This window comes from Cyprinodon tularosa, unplaced genomic scaffold, assembly GCF_016077235.1.
Source record: "Cyprinodon tularosa strain WSP-4 unplaced genomic scaffold, ASM1607723v1 ctg189, whole genome shotgun sequence".
Taxonomy (NCBI): domain Eukaryota; kingdom Metazoa; phylum Chordata; class Actinopteri; order Cyprinodontiformes; family Cyprinodontidae; genus Cyprinodon; species Cyprinodon tularosa.
In genome coordinates, this window is record NW_024038669.1 from 809707 (window position 1) to 830216 (window position 20510).

At 44.2% G+C, this 20510-nt stretch overlaps 1 long non-coding RNA gene across 1 annotated transcript; it reads right to left on the reverse strand.

The window, feature by feature from the left end:
* Window positions 1-19585: 19585 nt before the first annotated feature.
* On the reverse strand, window positions 19586-20179 carry LOC119782104. Its single transcript, XR_005280637.1, has 3 exons — window positions 20013-20179; window positions 19719-19936; window positions 19586-19647 (listed from the first exon to the last, which is right to left on the reverse strand). It is a non-coding gene; the product is annotated as an uncharacterized LOC119782104 (long non-coding RNA).
* Between the last annotated feature and the right edge of the window lie 331 nt (window positions 20180-20510).

The window sequence follows — 20510 nt, forward strand, 5'->3', positions numbered from 1 at the left end:
AATAGGATTTGAAACTCAGATTACCACATTCTGTCACTTTTTGACTATAAATAAAAGTTTATATTTAAAATAAAACAAACTCACTGTTCTGTCGGAGCATTAACTGATATTCATAAATCAAGAAGGCTGATGGATATTGGGGACTTTCTGCGAATCCGTTGGAGAGCAGACTGTTGGGGCAAACCCAAAAACAAAATGTGGGGATTTACATACCCACGCTGGGAAAGTTTTGGGAGCATTTATAGAAGAATGTCTTGGATGGAGTTTCCATTAAGCAAGCCAAATGAAAGGCAGAACGGACGTTCTTCATCAACCAATGGATTTTTATTCTGTTTTTATATCTTAGGGGAACTTCAAGTTTTACCTCAGATAACATGAACAGATGAGTACATTTACATTCCAGTTCTCACTTGTAAATGAGGACTTGTTTCTAAATGAGGCTGCCTCTGTAAAGCTTAATAAAAATACTCGCCAGGATGTAGTGGAGGTGAGGAAGATATTTTGTAAACATACTTTTGGCACAGTGTCAATGTACCCCTCTTCTTCTAATGGTTATGTTGAACAGCAGATGTTAAACATCTCATGCTGTTTGCTAAATTTAAACATGATTTTAAAGTAATACAACAGTCATCAGATTTTCATTAAAGCAATTCTCAGGTGTATTAAAAAGGGAAGTGTGCTCCATCTGTGTGAAGCCATTTATTCTGCAGCAACTGCTAACGTAACAAATAAGGAATGTAAAAGGACAGTTCAGCTAACATGCTGCTGTACAGACCTAGGAGACATAGGGGACACGTGCCCCTTTGAAGGATTAGGATTAGCTCCTTGACTCATCACACTATAGTAATGCAATTACGGCTCTAAATAAAACAACAGAGCAGTAAAAACATAACTGATGGACCCAGTATTTAAGGCGAACAAAGAGTTAGATTTCTCTAAACGGTAAGTGAGCAGCGTCGTCTTCTAAGGCAGGAACCTCTGTAGGAGGAGAAAGCAGGTTAGTGGCCACGTCTTTCTGGAAGTGGATGATAACAAACGTGTGAGTCACTAACCTGGTGTTATAGTTCAGTCCAAGGCCAGAGGGTGAGGTTGGCTCCAGCTGATTGGCTGCCAAAGTGACGCAGCGATTGCCGCACATAGAGTCCCAGGGACTGATGTGTTAGTGGTCGGAGGACAGGCAGAAGATCAGAACCAAGCAGACTAAGAAAGGAAGGCAGGATAATCCAGAGGGCGGAGTCAAAGCTGAGGTTGGTGACGTGCTCAGTTGTCAGAGCCAGGAGGTCAGAGATCCAGTCAGTTGCCGAGGGAGAGTCCAGAAGTAGTCAGGTAACAGTTCCAGTTTTGATTCACAGACAGATATTTGGCAGGAGTCCGAAGATGGGTCAGGCAAACAGATCAAACGGGGACAGGCAGGCTCCGAGGTCGAGAGGCAGAACAGGTCAGGATCAGGTAATCAGATTACAGGTACGCCAGAAAGCTTCTCAGCAACAGCTCGAAATAATCTGGCAATGATGACTGGTCAGAAGGCTGGTTAAGATGAGCGGTAATGAGAAATCAGTGGCAATTAGCAGGTAAGTAATCAGAGCTAACATCAGGGCCAAGATCATGACACTAATCACCTTACGGTTTTCTTCTCTATGGATCTACCTTGGATAGTTGAGTTCAAAAATTTAGTTATTTTTTGTTATTCTTTTAATATAAATATGGATATTTATAATGGATGTGGATTAACAGTATTTTTCTATTTAAAGTCTGCAAATGCAGTCTTTCACCTACAGTATAAACTAAAACAAATCCATATTTCCTTTCATCACGGTCCGCTCTGCTCTAGATTGATATGGAAATGGAGCCGTCAAAAACAAATCAGGCGACTATTTCAGAGTAGCAGCCAGCAGCTGGACGCTACAGAAACTCGCCACTGGGCAGCTGGTGGAACTACTCTGATGAATACGATTTCTGCGATCAGCTGAGCGGTTCCGCACCGCAGTGTGTAACGCTCCATTCCCACATAAAGTGGAACTGGGGGGTAAATGGACTGTCTTCATTTCTTCAAAGGTTTCTCCTGATCTAACGAAAGACAGACCGCTAAAGAAGAGCCTTTACCCCCTAAAACAACTACAACAAATCATTGAAAAAAAAGAGTTATGATGTTTAAAATTGCTAATTTCTACTACTAAAAAGATGCCTTGGTTCCCACCATTGTTGGTACAGTGGTTCTGTCCGTTTTACCAACTGTTTTACCAACAGCTAACCACCGTAAATCTATGAAGCAGTAGAGCTCTGCCTATGAAACCAAAACAGTAACTGTTCTCTTGTAACAAGTTAATAAAAACAAAAGGCACAGCACATTTTTTTAATTACTTCCACCTCTCAATAGATCAAAACATATTACCAATGTTATCTGACCACTTTTTGTTCACCTGATAACATGGGACTGTAACGATCTTGGGTTTGTTGTTTTTCTCTAAGTTTTCAGTTTCAAGTTCAGCCAGGTTTTTCCTTGTTTTCTAGCTTTATTGGTGTGTCTGGATTCATTTAAGTTGCTTAGGTTTTTCTGTCTGTCCTCTGTTGCCCCCTTGTGTTCTTTTCCCTTGGCTTCCTCATCAGCTCTAGTCACACCTGCTCCCTATCAGCTCATTAGTCCTACCTTTGTTCAGTCAGCCATAAATACACTCCCTCTGCAGTCCCTCTTTGCTGGTTCCTCGTCTTATTTCATCCTACCCTGGCTCCTCATGACTTTTCCCCCTGATGTTTCCATGGTCCTGGTTACCCCTTGCTCACACTGGCTCCGGTGCAGTTACCGAGCCGACGGAGACCGCAACTCCCGCACACCCCCTCTCACACCGCCCTTTTGACTATGGTGCGGTGCGGCTCTGCGGCTCCGGCAACAGGTCCGGAGATTTAACAGAAGTTCACTTGAGTTCACGTAACTTCACGCGATAACACGGCCCAAATAAAGGATTTTTGCGAGAGCTTGTTGCGGAGGGCTCCGGCTCGCCGCAAGGATAGCTTTCTTGCGGAATTTTCTGCAGCGCCGGAGTGTCTCGGTAACCGCAGCCGGACAGGTCAGCAGCCGGTGAGAGAGGTTTACGTCTTTTTAATGACTTGGAATCACTGCGGCGCCGCACCCACCGCACCGCAACGGTAAGACCGGAGTCGGTGTGAGCCTGGGGTTAGTGGTCAATTCTTATGTTGGTTTTTTTGGATTTCGGGTTTGATTTACATTTTTAAGTTGGATTTTGGGATTCCTGTTTTTGCTGCCTGATTTTTCATTAAACCTTCCAAGATCTCACCCCTGCCTCTCAGCTTCTGCTTTTGGGTCCTAACAAAAACCTTAAAACCAAATCGTGACAGGGATGAACCATGTGACAGACCGTGTTGTGATCTGGATGGGAAGAACAACAGTCGCTCTTTCTCTCCAACAGTCTACTCCAATTTTGCTTCCAGAGTTAGCCCCTGCCTCTCCCCTGCTCTGCTGCTCTCTCTACCAGATGGACTGCTCTGATCTACCACTGTGGTTGGTCCTTAGCTACGACCGCCTCTTCTCAGCTCAAGTGCTCCTTCTGCGAATGTTCTTGCTCTGATTTCCCTGCTGCTCCTCTCTGAGCTCCAGAATATTGTCCCACATTACCTTGATGATCCAGTTGTACAGTAGTAGCCATTCAGAATTCCCCCACTTTTCTTGGCTGGTCCCTTAGGATTCCTTTTTTAAATATCAATCTTTGTACTCAAATATTCTGTCATGATTTGAGGACATTATGATTTAAAGAGAAGGACCTTTTACTGGTCACACCCTGTTATTCAGTGAAAGGGTGGAGTCAGAGTAAATAAATATGTATGCCAAGGAGAAAGAGGGGTTCATGCCAGTCGCTGGAAGTTGACTGCCCTTCGGTTGGCGTTTGACTGGGAAGAGCTATTTTGAATGGCTGCTGCTGTAGGTCTTGGACTCTCCAAACTGGGAGCATCTCTGGAGGATTTGCAGGACTCTTTGTTCGGCTTCACAAAGAAAATCGACCTCACTCTGTTGAATCCCCGTCCACAATGTTGAAGTAAAAACCACAGCCAGCATACCGTATTTTCACGACCATAAGGCGCACCCTAAAAGGCGCAGTCTCAGTTATGTGTGCCATTACTGTATTGAACACTCACATGAGGCGCACCAGATTATAGGGCGTGGGTTTTATATACCGGTACATATCCTCTACTATGTTTAAATACCTCTGCTACGTATTTAAAAATAGAGCGGGAGCAAAACTGAGTATGTTTGTGCTTTATTCATGTATTTATTACAAAGTATTAATCAAACTCATCAAAGTCATCATCCTCTGTTTCTGAATTAAACAGCTGCACTAAATCAGACATGCCAATTTCCCCTTCTTCGCTGTCAGAGTCACTTTCCGTGCTCCTCGGAAATGATGCCGGCTTTTGCAAAAGCTTGAACAACATAGCCAGCAGACACGTTAGTCCAAGCATCTACAATCCATCCGCAAACTGTGGCGTAACCTGCCCGGCGCCGCCTTCCACTTTTCGTGAAACTGTGGTCTCCGTTGGTCATCCATCGCTCCCACGCCGCTCGCAGCCTTACTTTGAACGGCCGGTTCACACCAATGTCGAGCGGTTGAAGTTCCTTTGTCAGACCTCCCGGGATAACAGCGAGCACAGCGTTCATTTGTTTCACCATGTTTTTCACATCAGCTGTGAGATGGGCACGCATGGAGTCACAGATTAAAGGAATAGTACACCCAAAACAACTGCCGGAAAAAAGAGACGTTTATATGCGCCTTATAGTCGTGAAAATACGGTATTCTAAGATGTGGTGAAATGTTTCGCCTAAGTGAAAGTTGAACAAATGCAAACAAAACTGGTGATTTTTTTGTAGGGTTTGTTTTCGGTGTGAACGCACCTTTACTGTATTCCCAAACCCCCAGAAATTTAATTAAGTTTTTATAATTTACACAGATATATTGGGACTAGTTTAACTTGCTTTATTAGATTCATAGTAACCATGGATCCAATGTTTGAAAAGTTATTCAACTATTATGACAGAGAAATGCTTGAGCCCACTAGATTTTTTTTTTTACAATAAAGAGATCGTATTATGAGAACAAAAGAAGCCACATTGATTCCCTGCTGCAGTGATGCCACTCTGTTTGTAATCCACAGAGATGGAGAAGTAATTTAAGAGAGAAACCTGACAGGGAATCGCTCTCCTCATACATATTTGATGAGTTTAGAGTGTAGATATGTGGCCCTATTGTGGTAATACATTTCTTTACACTTCAAATTTACAGAATAGATATTACTTATTTACGACAGTAAGGAAAAACTCCTGGTCTTTGCTAAAGCTGCAATACAAGATAGAAAAAAATGGATGTAACCCACAGAGCTATTAGCAGATTCTCATCGAAACTTCAGTCCATTCAATTAGAAGAGAATGAATTAGACCTCCTATCACTGCAGCACTGCTAAACTGGCTCATTTTAGAGTCTGGATCCCAGTTGGCAGATTACCGAGATTTCCGAAGCTCTTAAACTAATAAATCTCTTCCGAAACCCTCTTTTCTTCCTTACTCTGTTTACTATCAAAGAGCAATGTCGAAAACATCCAGAAAGCTGCTTCTCATCTAATTTCTTAATGGCTACAGTCTGGTTGATGTACTGTCTGAAAGCCTCAGTCTGTATTCAGACAGTAACAGAAGAAGAATCAGCCTAGACTATCAGCTGCAAAGAAAAGTCATTAATTTATCAAGACAAGACATTTTCGAATCTCTTTTTCTGATTTCTTTGCTTTTTGATTTCAGGTATTTAAAACAAAACTTGATAACTTTTTTCCTTTAACACAAGCTTAGTCCGATCCCTCTGGGGGTGACCACACTGGAAAAACAATCTAGAAATAAGTAAAAATGTCTTAAATTAAGTGTATTTACCCTTAATTTGAGTAGGTAAATTAGATAGTTTGCCAATGGAATGAGTATTTTACTCTTAAAATAAGATATTTAGATAACATGCACTTGAAATAAAGCGATGCAATTGTGTTTTCTTATTTTGAATGCAAATTGTCTTATTCCATTGGAAAAATGTCTCTTACCTTCTCAAGTCAAGGACAAATGCACTTATTTTAAGAAAAAATGACTTATCTAGATGTAGATTTTTGCAGTGCAAAGTGTTTATGTGGTGACTGTGTTTCTGTATTTCCTTCCACCATCAAAAATTACACTACAAACATTAAAAAGGCTTTTAATGTTTGTAGTGTCATTTTGGAATGATTACCTTTTTATTTTTAAATTAAGTCCAAATATTTTGAAATAATGATACTCTTTGTTGATTATAATTAGTGTCATTTCTACACACTGCTGCCTGGGACTGATATTAGTATTTAAAAAATCTAATAGATCTTTTAATCAAATACCATCTTCGATCTGTTTTGCTGTCAGACTAGTTTATTATTTTATTTTACACATCTGACTAGGGATGGGAATTGAAAACCGGTTCCTGTTCAGAACCGGTTCCGTATTTTCCGATTCCATGGCATCGTTTGGCAGCTTGCTGAACGATTCTTTTTTCGATTCCCGCAGCACCAGAGCCTAAAGCGCTGGCTCTGGGGAGCACGACTTATGTCACGTTTTTTACGCAAGTTACGCAAGTTGGAAGAACAATTCGAGGAGGAAGACAACGAGCTGCGGTCACTTTGTGAATCAAAGCCCCGTCTTTCCTTAGCCCAGAGGGTAGATCAGGAAATCCAGCTCTATAAAAGCTTGCCCTCCATCCCCTGCAGGGATAGCGCCACACTGTGGTGGTGAAACAAGCAAGATACGCTGCCCTTGCTATCTGGACTGGCTGAAAACTACCTCTGTGTGCAGGCTTCCTCCACCCCATCTGAGAGGGTGTTCTCCACGGCTGGAGACACCTTAAACGCTGAAAGATCCCGTATCCTTCCAGAAAAAGCAGATACGCTCATCTTTCTGCAAAATAACTGTTAATTTTCCCTACTACTGTTTTATAATTAGTATTTTTTGTTATTTAAAATAGGTTATTATCCCATCATTTGTTATTAGACATTGTTGGTTATTAAGTTTATTCTTGTATTCATTTTTCATTTAAACACAGATGTTACTCCAGTTTCACATTTCCTGTGGACATCTTGATCTTGTTGAGTTTGTCAGATTGTGCAATAGTTAAGTAAACAAAGTTGATGCTGATAATCAGACTGTTTGTTCTCCTTTTTTCCCCAAATTGGAATCGAAAAAATAACCGATAAAGAATCGAAACGTTTCATAGAATCGAAAAGGGAATCGGAATTGTGAAAATCTTTTCAATTCCCAACCCTACATCTGACCATGAACAACATGAGTTTTACTATAAATTTCCATACCTGCAATTATTATGAAACCAGAAAAAAAACAAATCCCTGGATGCTGGTTCAATGGAGCAAACTCTATTGCTGTGTAGCTCTAGTTTCAGACTCTGTATAAAAAACTTACATTGAAATAAACTTTAAGCAAAAGGTTCAGTTTTTTTGTTTTGTTTTTTTCTTTTAAGAACAAACCACAACAGTTTATATAGATATAACTCAAATACTGTCAGATTTGATGCAGTATTCAGTGACTGTTTTTAAACATCTGCTGAAATCGTTTTTAAAATATTGTCATCCATTTTTTGTGGCGCAATCCATTTGATTAAATAAGAGCCCCGCTCAAGATTGGTAAAATCTGTAAAGCTGTGATCAAAAAAAAAAAAATCCCACAATTCAGCTTTCTATTGCTGCTGCAAATCTCTGAATATATACAGTGGGCGCTGGTTGGAAATGGACACTTCACTCACGCTCCGCGTGTTTCACGTATTGTGTGAAAAACATGTGACTACTATAGCCACTAGGTGGCAGTCTGACTCCATTTCGGCGTCCCATGAGTCAGAATTAGATAGGTCGAGTAGCAGACTGGAAGGGGTGTCACGGGTGGCGAGTTTATAGCGCAGAGGTTAAGCTGAGTGGTCTTTGGTTCAACAGACTGGGGGTTCAATCCCAGCTGTGGCCGAGTTGCCTTTAAATGTTTTTTTCTTTTTTTTTATTATAATTATTATCGCTTTTTTATAAAGTAATGAAAGTTAGAATGTAAAGTAATGAAACCAGGTTTTCTATTTTTGAAACAACAATTGGAGTTATTCGTTGGACATTCACGCATGAGCCTGTATAAAAAGAGGAGCTGACCAGCTCCTTTAGTCAGAGACTTGCAGTAGACACCGTGTCTGTACGTTTGTGGGCCTGCAGTCAACTGAAAAGCAGGTTTATCGGGGATCTTGGTGTGATATTGTTGTATTTTATTTTGTTTTTGATTAAAATAAAGTTAATGAATTAATTTAACATTGGGACTGCATAATCTTATTTCATGAAAATATTTATAGATAGATTGATAGTAGTTATAGATACACCTCCGATCTTATCTGAGAACTGTTATTTCTATTTATCTGCATCGCTATTATTTAATGAAAAATAAAATTAATTAAGTTGGAGCCGGGGATATGGACTGTAGCGCAACCAGAGAAAGGCGACAGAGACAGTGCTGCGGCTGGTGATGTTGAAATTAAAATCATATCCAAAGTTGATTCCTCATTAAGATAAGCCAAAGTTATTCAAAAGGGTATGTAAGAAAATATATTTTCTTTAGTTTTGTAAAATATAAGTGCCGTTGAAAGCTTTGTTCAGTCCCCACTGTATTCAAAATTATAGAGGAGCAGCCGCTGTAACATAATAGTGTGTATCTATTTACTTACTCAAGCATTTGCTCGTCTTTCTCTCTTGACAGTTGCTTTGAGATGTTTCTGTTTGACAGTTGAGGCTATAATTCCCTTAATCCCGTTGCTTTTGGGTAAATTATTTCATATGGGAAGTGCGGCAAGTGCTTTTTTTTTCCAATAAGCAAGTTAATAGACTTTCACAACATCCACTTTGGGGTTACATGATTTACTTGTAGGCAACAAATGTAATGGATGAGACATCATTCATATGTAGACAACTGCTAATTTATAAAATTTCTGTATGTAGACAGGTGTGCCTTGAAACCTTGTAACCTTGAAGACGAGAAGAGCTTGAAGAAAAAGGGGAGAGGAAGCTATGACGTCAGAGTGGAGGGGAATCACCACATCTGTGCTGTCAAATGGTATGACAACAGGGCGTCACACTTCTGTCATCCTTTGCTGAACCTGAACCTGTGCAGAAGATTCAACGCTGGGACAAAGCCAACAGAACCTTCATTGAAGTTGAGAGGCCTTACATTGTTGGTGCCTACAACAAATACATGGGAGGTGTGAATTTGTTGGACTCATTTACAGCCAAATACAAGTTCCCCATCAAATCCCGTCGCCGGTACATGTACATCTTCTGGCACACCATCATTCTCCCTGTGGTCAATGCCTGGCTCCTCTACAAGCAGGACTGCAAAGCTCTCAAGATGTCTAGCAAAGAGACAATAAACAGGAGACAGTTTCAGGCACAGATAGCATCCTCTCTCATCCTGGTAAACACAACACTACAAACTCCAAAGAGAGGACGGCCATCTCCAGGCAAAGGGAGCCCAGCAACACATGCGGTGACATCAGGAAGCCCTCTGAATGCTCAGAAGAGACAGTCCAAGAGATGTGCACACCTCCCATTGGACCTAGTTGCACATTTCCCACAAAAGACAGGGAGAGGACGCTGCAGACACTGCGATGAAGGATACACCAACACGCAATGCAGCAAGTGTGATGTTTGCCTTTGCTTTTCAGAGGACAAGAACTGTTTTTGGTAGCCTGGGTGCCATTCCAAACTTAGTCCCGCCCACAACGTTTGAGGTCGGGAAGTTCGGTCTGGCATTGCTCAACAGTAGCGCGAGTATGCTAGCACAATATCTGGCGGCCCAATCAAATTGTCAGGGTGGGCTTTATACGATGATGGACAGATGACCAACAGTAACGTAATCAACCACGTCACCAAAGCTCGCTTGGGTGACAACAACAATGGCTGCTGCTGGAGAGTTGAGGTGTGTAGATTCTGCTATTTGGTCTGTTCTAGAAGATATCGACAGCAATTTAATTTTAAAAGGGGAACAGAGAAACTTGATCAAGGCTCATCTTCTTATTCTAGGCGTTCAACTGCACGCTTTGATTTTTGTTGACAACAACTGTGCGTCGCTTAACATACGTCACGCACTCCGTTGCTCTTATTGGTTGTAGGTCTATCCAATTGAGTGCAGGGGCATTTTTTTTCCTGGTTCTTTCAAAACACGCCCCATAATCACAGCTCTATGGAGCAGCATCAGACTCATATTCTGACTAGAATTGAGTAGGACTACGTCAGGCTATGTTTTTGGGGCTTTCACAACAAATGAAAGTCAGTCATGAAAAGAAAAAAAAAGGAATGGAGAAGTTGCTACAAAAAGCAAGAGTTTTATCTTGTTTAATATATTTTTTTAATAAATGACTTCATGAAAAATATGACTAATGTGTGATTATTATTAACCTTATATACCTTCATGGGGCAAAGTAAGCAATCAAACCTGCAAATGAACCTTTTGTTGTTCTGAATTATTCTTCAGACAATGTGAGTACAAATACAGATATTCTGCTCCCAGCTAAGCCCAATGTTGCAATATTACATTTCTCTAAAGACGTACATGAACATTTTTTTTAAACTCTTTAATTTTTGCATCAAAGGCCTTCTACAACAACATCTGAATGGTAAAATATTCTTTTTTTTTAGGTTTTTCTATATTTGGGTCTAACTGAATACCACCCTCAATATTATTACTTTTTTACTCAGTTTGATCATTTTGGGTGTCTTTTTAACCTTAGACTCGGACTTAGACAACTTTTATTGTCATTTTCTATACACAGAGTGTAGTTGAAGCTGTTCCAGCTGCAAAGGGTGGAGCGACATCAAGTTGAACCCCAATGGATTATGAATGGGATGTCACTGAATCCCATGTGTAAGTCAAGCCAGGTGAGCAAATACTTTCGGTATTACAGTGCATTTCAACCGAGACCAGGTTAGCAGTTGGTTTACATACTGTATATATCTGGGCTGCTTGTATTTCACAATCCATGTGTTACAGTAAAACTGGCAAGCTAACAGAGAGGCCTTTTAGAAAAGCAGCTAGAAAAAATAAGCATTTCTGATTTTCCTGTTTACACTTCTTTCCTCTCACCCTTTGAAACCTCATATGTGTTTTAATCAAGCTACAGAAAATTGTGCTTTACCAATTTCCAAGCAATGGTGACACTTCTACATCTGTGATTCGTCCAAATATTAAATCAAACTGCAGAATTAACCGGATGATAAATTATGCTCTACAATGACCTCCTAACAAGGGCGTAGGTTTGATTTCAACTTAGGTAGGGACACTATTGGTCTTCAGTTTAATTGGTCTGATGTCTTTGGTCCTATGCAAAAATATGCATGCTTTTTTTCATGCTTAATGTGAGCATCAGGAGTCCCGATTCAGGACACATTTTGAGAATGTGAGAACAGCAGCATTTGTTGCTACATTAAAGCTACAGTGTGTAATAATTACAGGGATATACAGTCAGAAATGTAATATATTATACATAACTATGTTATTTATCATCATCTACGAGCTCAGCCTCTTAACCTTAATATTTGCGTTGCCTTAGAATTCATTATTTATAATTACATAGGAGCGGGTCTCGCAGCCATGGAGGCAGACATCTTTGCGCTACGGCAGCGCAGAGCCAACAAACTAGCGATTGCGAGATCGCCCATTACGGGTATATTTATTATCTTAAGTCTACATGAAATCTATACCCTACACAGACTAATAAATACTATCTGTAAAATTATCTATGTAAACAAACCTCATCACTTGCGAAGGTAGGTGATGCGGATGTCGTGGAAGACATTTTGTCCCGTAACGCTCGCCGTACTGTTGGGGGGGAGAAGCGGTGGGGGGGGAGATGTTCATGTTGCTGCGGTCTGCCGTCTGGACATTAGATGTCGCTGAAAATTACACACTGTAGCTTTAATACAAATCTTATAACCAATACACACACTAGATGCTGTTTATCGATGTTTAAAGCATTACTGACTCTATCGAATGTGGAATTAGGACTTTTTTCCACTTTGAAAAGGTTTGTATTTAAACTAACCAGTGACTAAGACAGAAGGTAAATACGTGCCTGTTTAACCAAACATAGTTTATGTCTGTTATATATATATATTTTGAAGATATAGAATTGTGCAGAGGTAAACCCCACTCTTTTTTTTTTTTTCTAAAACGCTCTCACTGTATCATGCAAAATAATACATTCAAGGGACGCCAAATAAATGTATTGTATTTACATGAGCACTGGAACTATAAGAGGAACTGACACTGAGCATTTCAAATATTAACTTCACTATACAAGTTGTATATCTGGGCTGTAGTAACTCTGCGTAGCCCATTTCATGTATTTTATCTTGGGCTGAAACAATTAATCATATTAATCGATTATTTAAATTATCATCAACTAATTTAGTAATTGATTTATCGTTAACTGGAGTAAAAGACCACTAAAATGTGCCTTGTGACGACAGAGCGACCCACTTAGAGCAGGAAATATACCAAGATTTTAAAGAATTTACCAGACAATAATGTTTGTACTAATTTATTTATGGACCGTGTGGAAATCTCGAAAAATCGAGTCAATGTAAATAAAGTTCCTCTGTTTGTCTTGATCCTATTTCTAGAAGTAGAATCAATTAAATAGACCTATTTTTATGTGGTAAACAAAAAACAGCAGCTCTTTAGCATCCTCGTGTTGTTATGTTCTACAAAAAGAAAACAGTAATATAAAAGAAATATTGGTAAAAGGGAATCAGAAATGTTGATAGTTTACAGTCTTTGTTCATTTTAACAGCAGTTTTCAGAAATCCTGTCTGAGTTTAGTTTTAGAAAAGAAATCCTAACGTTTGTTACTTACATTTCTCAAGTTCCACATATCCAAACTCTCTCCTGCTTCTTTACAGAACTGCAATCAGAAGCTTTCGCCTGTTTTAGCCTAGATAATATTTAGTTTTTTTTAATAGGGACTAGTTTCGTAGCTTAAAATTAATTTTGGTAACCGCCGTATTTTATTTCGTGCTTCACGCACAGACGTGCACACATATACATACTGGAAAACAAGCAATCAGAAAGAGAGAAGATGGAACTACGTGATGCTACGTGAAAGGGACAGGAAAGAGCAGCAGCTGCGAGAGGAAAAGAAGCCACTGCTGCAAAAACGCAGGATTGTAAATTATAAACATGTTTTTCACATCCAATTATTGGTAGGGACAAGTAGGTCGATCCAAAATTTTGGTAGGGACATGTCCCTATGGTTCCTATGCAAAGCTACGCCTATGCCTCCTAAATTCCTTTCTCTTCACATTATCCTACCCTCAGCCTAATAGTCCCGCTGTACCTTCTATCCTTCACATTTTGATTCTTCATATTCCCTTTATTTAAAGTCTGCTGCCAGACACAGTGAGGCCAAACATTCGCTTTGTGTCCTTAACAATGACAGCTACAGAGTTCCTCACTTGTCTCTCCCTCGTGTCTTTTATTGTAGGTCTTAACAGAAACCAAACCTTGATAGACCAAACAGTTAATCCCTCTTTCTTGATCCGATAGAAAAACTCAAGCACAGTGAGCAGAGACAGCGAGAGGGGATTGGAAAGCCATGTGTGGACTCTGAAGGGCTTTGCTGTGCTTGTGAAACATAAAACTTTTTATTGTGAGTCTTTGGACGTGTGACTGTGTGTTATCATATTGCAGATGCTCATTTTGCTAGCCTTTAGTGGCGTAACTCCAGTGTCAAGCCTCCAGGTGTTTATTCTCACTGTGCAAGTATCAAGCATGCATAAAAAGAATAAGTTAAAAGTTGGACACGAAGAAATAACTGTCATTTACAAAAAGACTCAATAATGAATGAGAAAACCACAAACCTTTTTATATTATTGTCTGCTCTGTATTCATCTCTTATCCTTAAAATACATCATGGCAGTTCATCAACCTGCCCATTTGTTGGAGATTATTAAACTCTGCTTCAAGCCATTGACATTTTACCAAAAGCTATATTTAAGATGTTCTCCAGCCTGTTTGGCCTGCCTTAATCTTCGTTCTTAATAGCAACCTGGTGGTGTTCCAACGTGATTAAAGAAAAGCACTTAACATCTTAAGAGGGCCTTATTAATGTTAATCAGGAAAAATTCAACCAATTAAATTTTAATACTTCTTCCCCCACATCTTTTTGTCAGATTTGTACAGGTTCTGATTTGTGTGAACTGTAACTGCATTATTTTGGTGTATCAGGTAGATTCCAAGTCCTAGTCCAAATCCCTGTCATCTAATGTGTTACTTAATGGATTAGTAGATTATAAAAACTTATCAAATGAATGAAACTGATTGTAATCAAAACTTTGTAAAAACTGATCAAAAGTAAAGTGCTATTTGTCATGTTTTTCACGTGTTTGGCCCACATGCAGACAACACTCGGGAGACAGGAAGCAGATTCAGGGTTTTATTAAAGCTCAGAAATAAATTCAGAGAAACGAGAAAACTAAACAATGAGTCAGCGTCAGGCAGAGTCACGGGACCGGGGTTTGCACGAGCTGAAAAGGGAGAGATGAATTAGACAGCGCGCCGCGGACGGGCCGCGCGTAAAGAGGTGCGTAAGGCTTACCACTGAGCTCAGAAAGCGCACTGGGGAGGTGGTGTGGAGGAGCGGACTCAGCGCTGCCTGGGTGAGGTGATCCGGTGACTGGGTGACCGATGAGCGGGCCGGGGAAACTCGTGCAGGATCCAAGCTGCGCCGTTGGGAGCAGTGATCAGCGATCAGCTGGAGACACCAGGCGAGCACTGGGGAAACGCCCGGAGCAGGTTTAGAGTCGAGGGAGCATTCTAGGAGACACAGGAGAAAGGTGATCAAAACAGGAAAGGTTCAGGCTGTCAAAGACAGTGGCCAACTGAGGCGTACCACACAAGGTTAACACTCTGGCATCCTCCAGCTGTCAGAGAGCTCCTTTTATAGCGCAGACAGGTAACCACAGAACGAGCCTCAGGTGTGTACCACGCCCACCAGTCAACTCCAGTCACCTGTGCAGAAAGCAGGGGCAGAAAAAGCACAACACTACCTGCTGAGTCCTGACACCACCCCCCCCTCAACGGTCGCCACCTGGCGACAGCGAGGAAGATGTGGAGGGACGAGAGGCCAGGAAGGAATCAAGAAGAGCAGGATCAGGGATGGAGGAGCCGGATACCCATGACCGCTCCTCGGGACTGCAGCCCTCCCAGTCGACGAGGTACTGCCAGCCTCTTCCCCGCCGACGGGAATCCACAATCCTCTGGATCCGGCGCCCTTGGAAGTCCTGGGCGGGAGGAGGCGGCTCGGCTGAGGGGCACAATGTGCTGGAAAGCACGGGTTTGATGCGGGAGACATGGAAAGTAGGGTGGACCCTCGAGTGAGGAGGGAGGCGGAGACGGACAGCTGAGGGACTGACGATGGCCTGGATCTCATAGGGACCGGTGTAGCGGGGGGCCAGTTTGCGGTGGGTGGACCCGGAGGGGATGTCCCGGGTGGAGAGCCAGACTCTCTGACCGGGGCGGTAATGAGGGGCAGGGGTTCGCCTCCGGTCAGCAAATTTGCGGTTCTGGTCAGCAGTTCTGTGGAGGGCCTGGATGGTCTGCAACCAGATCTGCTTGCAGCGGTGGATGTGATGGTGGACAGAGGGAACGGCGATCTGTCTAACGTCTGCGGGAAAGAGCGGAGGTTGATAGCCCAGGGAGACTTCAAAGGGGGAGAACCCGGTGGCAGTGGAAGTGTGGCAGTTATGGGAATACTCGACCCAGGGGAGGTACTTGCTCCAGTCCGCTGGGTTGGTGGAAGTCAGGCAGCGGAGAGCAGACTCCAGCTCCTGGTTAAGCCGTTCTGTCTGCCCATTGGTCTGCGGGTGGTACCCGGAGGAAAGGGAATACCTGGCCCCAAGGGCTGTGGCAAACTCTTTCCACACTCGAGAAATGAATTGGGGACCACGGTCAGACAGAATGTCCTGTGGGATGCCATGGAGGCGAAAGACATGCCTCACCAGGAGCTGGGCAGTCTGGAGGGCCGATGGGAGCTTACGGAGGGCTATAAGATGGCAGGCTTTGGAGAATCTGTCTATGATCGTGAGTATGGTTGACATGCCCTGAGACACTGGGAGGCCAGTGACGAAATCTAAAGCAATGTGGGACCAAGGGCGTTCAGGTACAGGCAGTGGCTGAAGAAGGCCCGCTGGGGGTTTATTTGAGGTCTTATTCTGAGCACAGACTGGGCAGGAGAGGACATACTCCCGGACATCTTTAGGCATAGAAGGCCACCAGAAGTGCCGGGAGATGAAAGAGAGGGTCCGGTTAATGCCTGGATGGGCAGAGAATTTAACTGAATGGGCCCACTGAATTACACGGGGGCGAACAGAGAGGGGAACATAGGTTCGGTCAGGAGGACCGTTACCCGGGTCAGGGTCTGAGTGCTGAGCTTGTCTGATCAGATCCTCAATCTCCCAGTGGAGGGCACCAAAGGAGCAGGTGGGTGGCAGGATGGGAGCTGGCTCTCTAACAGAGTCCTGGGGTGCATATAGACGGGAGAGGGCGTCAGGTTTCAGGTTCTTGGAGCCTGGACGGTAGGAAATGGACAGGTTAAACCGAGAGAAGAAAAGGGACCAGCGGGCTTGCCTGGGGTTGAGACGCTTGGCGGTTTGGAGGTAAGCAAGATTTTTATGATCGGTCCAAATGATGACGGGTTGTTCGGACCCCTCAAGCCAGTGACGCCACTCCTCCAGGGCCAGTTTAATGGCCAGGAGCTCTCTGTCTCCTACATCATAGTTTTGCTCTGAGGGGGTCAGACGTCGGGAGAAGAAGGCGCAAGGATGGAGCTTCTGATCACGGTCCGAGCACTGGGAAAGGACCGCGCCCACACCTGTGTCAGAGGCATCTATCTCAACTGTGAATTGTTTTTCAGGGTCAGGGTGAATGAGGATGGGAGCTTGGGAAAACCTTTCCTTCAATGCGGCGAACGCAGAGCCGGCTTCAGGGTTCCAGACGAAAGGGGTTTTTGGCGACGTGAGAGCATGGAGGGGAGCAGCGATCTGACTATAGCCTCTGACGAAGCGTCGGTAAAAGTTGGCGAAGCCAAGGAAGCGTTGGAGTTGCTTCCGTGACTCTGGTACCGGCCAATCGAGGACCGCCTTGATCTTTTCTGGGTCAGATCGGACCCTACCTCCCTCCAGAATGAGCCCAAGGAAAGTAACTGAGGACTTGTGGAACTCACACTTTTCAGCCTTAACAAACAAGCGGTTCTCCAGGAGCTGCTGGAGAACCAGCCGCACATGTTGTTGGTGCTCAGAGAGGTTTTGAGAATAGATAAGGATGTCATCCAAGTAGACAAACACGAATAGGTTCAGAAAGTCTCGAAGGACGTCATTTACAAGGGCCTGGAAGACTGACGGGGCGTTGCACAGGCCGAAGGGCATAACCAGGTATTCAAAATGACCAAGCGGGGTCTTGAATGCCGTTTTCCACTCATCCCCCCGACGAATCCGAACTAAGTGGTAAGCATTGCGCAGGAATTTGGTGAAGATAGTGGCGGATTGGACCGGTTCAAGAGCAGAGGAAAGAAGTGGTAGGGGATACCTATTCTTAACAGTAATCGAGTTTAACCCGCGATAATCAATGCATGGGCGGAGGGAGCCGTCCTTCTTCCCCACAAAGCAAAAGCCAGCTCCGAGTGGAGAGGAGGAAGGACGGATCAGGCCGGATGCCAGGGACTCTTTTATATATTTTTCTAGTGCCTGTCGTTCGGCCCGAGAGATGTTATAAAGGCGGCTAGTTGGCAGAGGCGCGCCCGGCAGGAGATCGATTGCCCAATCATACGGTCGATGTGGGGGTAATGACTCAGCCTGGGCTTTACTAAAAACCAGCTGTAGGTCATGGTATTGTTCAGGGACCAAACTTAAATTAACGGGGTCCACATCAGAGGAAGTCCGTACAGAAGTAGGACAAATGGGAACGGCGGATTGCATGCAGCGAGACAGGCAGGTTGGGGACCAGGACTCGACGCGTTGGTCAGCCCAGTTAATGTGTGGGTTGTGTTGTTGTAACCAGGCATAACCCAAGACGAGCGGGGCGTGTTAAACAGGAAAAACGAGAAAGGAGGTTAACTCCCTATGGTTACCTGAAATTACGACCTCCAGGGGTTTGGTTCGATGAGTGATACGGGGAAGACTTCCTCCGTCCAGGGCAGAAACCTGGAGGGGAGTGGGTAACGGAACAGTCTCGACCGCAGCCTGAAGAACTAGGGCTTGGTCGATCAAATTAAAGTCGCACCCTGAATCCACCAGGGCGGAAAGGTTAAAGTTCTTATGGGCCGTCAGAATGGTCGCTTGCAAACAGAGACGAGGAGATGTGGGGAACGAGTCCTCAGCGTGGTCCGCCGGCCTCCTCGTTACAGCCGACGGACCCGGTCTTTTGGCCGTTCTGGGCAGGTATTAATAAAATGCTCAGGAGACGCGCAGTATATGCATAACCTTGCATCTATACGTTGCTGCCTCTCCTCTGGAGTAAGGCGTACCCGGCCCACCTGCATGGGTTCCGGGGAAGAAGGAGGAGCAGCAACGGGTCGGAGATGGGTTCGCTCTGGGGAAGGAGGGAGCGGCCGAAGAAAAGACTGTCTCTCCATTCGACCCCTTCCCCTAACCCTCAACCGGTTGTCTAAACGGATGGCCAGCGCGATCAGATCGTTCAGGGAGGTCGGTTCCTCAAGGCGGGATAGCTCATCCTTGAGAGGTTCATCCAAAGCCTGGTAGAACACAGATTTTAGAGCGTGTGGTTCCCAGCCCGCGGCGGCTGCCAGCGTGCGGAACTCGATTGCAAAATCAGAGACGCGCCTGCCGCGCTGCCTGAGAGTCAAAAGGCGTCGGGACTGCTGTACCGGATCGGTCTCGGCCGAAAAGATCATTTTAAATTCCTGCAGGAACTCATCAAAAGTGCAGCGGAAACGTCGGCAGTCGGGAAAGCGGGACTCAGCCCATCTTAATGCTCGCCCTGTTAATAGGCGCAGGATGAAAGAGATCTTTGCCTCATCATTGGGGTACGTTCGCGGGGAACGATTGAAAACTAAGGAGCACTGAAATAAAAATCCTCCACAGTCCCCGCTGTCCCCAGAAAACTTCTCAGGGCTAGGGGAGGAGGTCTCAGGGATTGACGGCAGCGGCTCAATCTGTGTGGGCTCTGGGGCTGCGCTCGCTGCGCTCGGGGGAGCGGAGGCTGAGGTCTGGAACGCAGCGCAGAACGTGTCAGACAGCTGACTGATCTGGGCTGTAAGCCCCTGCAGCTGATTCTGCGCAGTTTGCATGGCTAGTTGGAGAGCCTGAAGCTGCTCCTGATGGGCAGAGAGCGTTCTCCTGAGTGTGTCTGCTGGGTCAGACTGGCCAGAGTGTTCTTCTGTCATGTTTTTCACGTGTTTGGCCCACATGCAGACAACACTCGGGAGACAGGAAGCAGATTCAGGGTTTTATTAAAGCTCAGAAATCAATTCAGAGAAACGAGAAAACTAAACAATGAGTCAGCGTCAGGCAGAGTCACGGGACCGGGGTTTGCACGAGCTGAAAAGGGAGAGATGAATTAGACAGCGCGCCGCGGACGGGCCGCGCGTAAAGAGGTGCGTAAGGCTTACCACTGAGCTCAGAAAGCGCACTGGGGAGGTGGTGTGGAGGAGCGGACTCAGCGCTGCCTGGGTGAGGTGATCCGGTGACTGGGTGACCGATGAGCGGGCCGGGGAAACTCGTGCAGGATCCAAGCTGCGCCGTTGGGAGCAGTGATCAGCGATCAGCTGGAGACACCAGGCGAGCACTGGGGAAACGCCCGGAGCAGGTTTAGAGTCGAGGGAGCGTTCTAGGAGACACAGGAGAAAGGTGATCAAAACAGGAAAGGTTCAGGCTGTCAAAGACAGTGGCCAACTGAGGCGTACCACACAAGGTTAACACTCTGGCATCCTCCAGCTGTCAGAGAGCTCCTTTTATAGCGCAGACAGGTAACCACAGAACGAGCCTCAGGTGTGTACCACGCCCACCAGTCAACTCCAGTCACCTGTGCAGAAAGCAGGGGCAGAAAAAGCACAACACTACCTGCTGAGTCCTGACACTATTGATTTAAAAAAATAAAGACAAAACTAGATTTTTTATAGGTTTACATTTTATATCTTCTATTTTGAATGCTCCTTGTAGGTTTAATCTTTTCTTCATTGTTATTTGAAGGATGGGGGTCCATCTATTGAGGGAGTGGCGGCCTATTGGTTAGGGCGTAGAGCAGTGTTGTGGTCAAGACCAGCTAACCCGAGACCGAGACAAGACCAAGACTTTTAAGGTCCGAGACCGAGTCAAGACCAAGACCAGCGCCAGTATGTGTCAATAAAATGTGAAACATGATCAAAATCACTAAAATTGATCTAAAAGACCCACATTCACAT